Genomic DNA, 3,673 nt, shown 5'->3' on the forward strand with positions numbered 1-3,673 from the left:
TTGATGTATTTACTTATATTTCATTCTCATTTACAAAATAGGCTACACAAAATCAAAGACAACATACAGCATTGTTCATTTACACATCTTTTTTTTTTATAACATTTTTTATATTTATGGTTCCACGAACAGTTTCTATACTTACAAACAATTGACTACAGTTTCTACAGCACAGTACAATGACAAAGGTGATAAATTCTTTGTTACATTTAATTAATGGTCAATGCAATCTTATTGACAAAAGCCTCAAGACTTAGGGTTGTTTTAGAGAGTACACACAAATGTTAGCTGTTAAGTCCTGTGTCATTATTAAGCCAACACTCAGCATTTTAGTGGACAAGGCCAGCATATAGTGATGTGCTCCGATTCCCAATAGCTTCAAAGAAGAGAATAAGAGACAAATACCCAAACACTTATTGCTTTGTTAACTTTTTGCACTCACGATTCACTGTTGCTCAGGCAACGAGTTAATTATACAAAAAAACCCTGTAACATAAGCTAAGATATGTATCTACCAGAGACAATTTTGACTTGGACAGAGCCTGAACTGAGTCACTGAGACAGGTTAGCGCTTTTACAGCATTCCATGTTGAACAAATACAACAGTTATCTTGACATCGTTGTTTTTAATTTCATGGGTGATGCAGGACAACATACAGAGAATAGGACTGCTGACGCTTAGCGTTTATATTTGTACAGTTCATGTGCATTTACAAACTATCAGTGTGCTTTAAAGGGGGGATCTGGGCAGATTTTGCTCTCTGACTTGTTGGCCATTTTGGCCATAATTTCTTTTTCATAATTTCCTGTTTTAAAACAAGAGCACCTGGACTGATGAAGACAGGGTCACAGATGAACTGTGAAAGGTCTTCATTCGCATAAATGAGCCCAGTTGGTTTTGTTTCGCATGATCAATGGCTGAAAACCTACAAAGACAGAATTTTCAAGGGTCAAACGGTTTGAAGAGCTATGTTATTAGTTACATTAGAAGTACTTTATTTACATATATTCATATCTATAACAGAGAATCGATGGTGTAATGTGTAAACTCAGGCCATAGAAAATATTTGGCAATAATTAATGAGAGATGGCACACTCATAGATCGTGGGTCAGGTGTCAAATTTTGGAGCTAGATCAGCGTGAGACGGAGGGAGTGAAATGTGAGGGGCAGGTCGTCAAAGCTCGGAGCACCTATGTTCACAACTGCACTCATGTTCGCGATCTTGTCATTTGGTAGGTTTTGGTCTTTGTGCTCTTGCTAAACGCTCACCTTGTTCTTCACTAAATTTTAAGCAAGGCTGCATCAGATCGCCTCCAGAAGAGCTCAAGGCGTTCACAATTGTGCATGTACGATAGCGTACATTTAGTGCAATGGGTCGTCTATTTCTTCAGCTGTCTCGAGTCTACGTATGGCTGCTATCCTACAAAATGGCAGTTTGGACGAAAACTTTTTTTTTGTTAATCTGACGTGTTAATGATCTTTTTTTTTCTTTTACCATGCAATTGCGAACATATCACTCTTGCTTTTTTAGATCCGGGGAATGTGGCAATAATTTTCGCCAACACTCTGTGCTGCTACCACTGTGGGATATATGACAATCAGCCCTTGGCAGTGAGTTCTCTACGGTGAATCTCATGTTATTTCTAGCTACATTTGTATAATAAAGCACAAGTCAAACAAGGTCCCAGCGCACTTGCAATCCATACCTTCATGAGCAGAATAATCCTTTTCTACTGCAATTAATCCTCACTGTTAAATGCGCAAAATTAGGAAAACTGAAAATAGAACAAACTCTGCCGTACTCCACTATTCTAAAATTTGGGTTCATTGACATATTTGCGCTACTGACGCTAAGCTCTTTCAGGCTCTTTCTTGATCCAAGAGCACAAACAGGCCAGACGTGTCCAGTATGTTATCACACCACGCTCAGGTATCAGGATAAGACAGCTACCCCACAGCCTTCACAAATCAGAGTAGTGTTTGCCAAATGTGAAATGTTAAAAGACAAAAAACAAAACAAAAAAAACAACTCAATATTGCACAGGGGTTCAATATTGCACCAAGAAGCACGCTCACATTAAGATAAACATTCAGTTCACACAAATAATTTGATTATAGTTTATCTGTCATCTCTTACACACTTAACACAATTTGTGCCTGCCGTGAAACCATCAAAACTATCAGTGTAGGCTTTTAGTTTTTTTTTTTCCTTATGTTTGTTTTTTTGCCTTTTTATTACTTGCTTTTCTTCCACGTGTAACAATACGGTTGAAGCTAATAAGGGAATATTTTGAGACCATCCTGCACCGGTTGTGCTCTAAAAAGAGTGTGGTGAGGTTCATCAACCTCGATGGTCCCAACAGCAGAATAAAAGCAGTGTGCCGTCTTCTGGGGGGGGTTGGAAATGTCAAAATATTACCCTCGGTTAAGCCAGACTGATTGATGAGCAAATGCAACTTGTCCAAAATGCTGTGCACATGTTGTACTCTCAGTTTCCATAAATTTACATACATACTTTGTGACATGCATAACACCCTCCGAGACATGGTTTAGAAGAGACAAACATACTGTAAGTGTGGAAGGAGAGGTACTAAAAAGGCATTTCTTACAAAGGGATGCACAGTATGATTGAAAAATAGTGATTGAGTGTGAGGTTCTGAACATTTTCACCCAGTCAAGAAAATGTTAGAGACATTCACACTGGCAAGTGGTTGTGCTTTAAATGTACATTTTAACGAACAGCTTCATCTTTGTGATGAGATGGCGGTCAGAACAGCACAAAACTGAAAACGTGGCACGGGAAGGGTATCCATTTACTGATCTGAATGATCCCATGACTGTTCGGAGGTGATCAGAAACAATGTTTTTAAAGGGAGAAGGGGCTCGATTGATCTTGTCACATTCTAAGGACAACAAAAGCAAACCTGGAATGTTCTATAATCTATAAAATGGCAGTTAGTCTGTACACCAACACAAGACCTCAGGAGATTAAAGTATGAGGACGGGTCTTTGTTTAAGAGGAAGCCAAGAGAGTCGAGTCTTGGTTTCACCCCCCAAAGTCAGAAATGCTCCAAATCAAGGCATAAAATGTCACATTTTTGATTCTATGTCCAACAATGGCAAAGTAGTCAAGACTTGACGGGTGAGTTGAATTTGCTCAGAAGAATGGAGGTGACTACAGAGAACTCTGCAACAATGGCTAGTGGTCATTTCTATGAGTCTGTTTGCATGGCTCATTATCAAGACCCCCCCTTCCCTTGACCTCCAACCCCAGGAGTGTGTACTTATATTGGGGGGACCAAATCTAATTTTATTGTCATATTCTAGGGGAATAAAATGCTCTTATGTTAATTTTGCCTCAAATTTCGACACCAACTCTGAGCACTCATCAACAATTTGCCTCAGCTCAAGGTTTATTCAGGCATTCTAATGGTTTGTCACAGCTTCACTATTCTCGATAGCATGAGGGGGCACCTATCAAATAATCCAAAATATTTACAGCAAATCTGTGTCGCTCTTCTGCGCCGTCTTACAGTATGTGCACAAACTTTACCCTATCGTTGTGAGGGAGGGGTTAGAGGGTAGGGTTTGGAGGGCTCTTGAGCTGTTCATTCACAGTGTGGTGAAAACTCTTCTGCCCCCCCCACCCCTAGAAAGCTGTTGGCGCCACA

Source organism: Pempheris klunzingeri, chromosome 8, assembly GCF_042242105.1.
Source record: "Pempheris klunzingeri isolate RE-2024b chromosome 8, fPemKlu1.hap1, whole genome shotgun sequence".
Lineage (NCBI taxonomy): Eukaryota > Metazoa > Chordata > Actinopteri > Acropomatiformes > Pempheridae > Pempheris > Pempheris klunzingeri.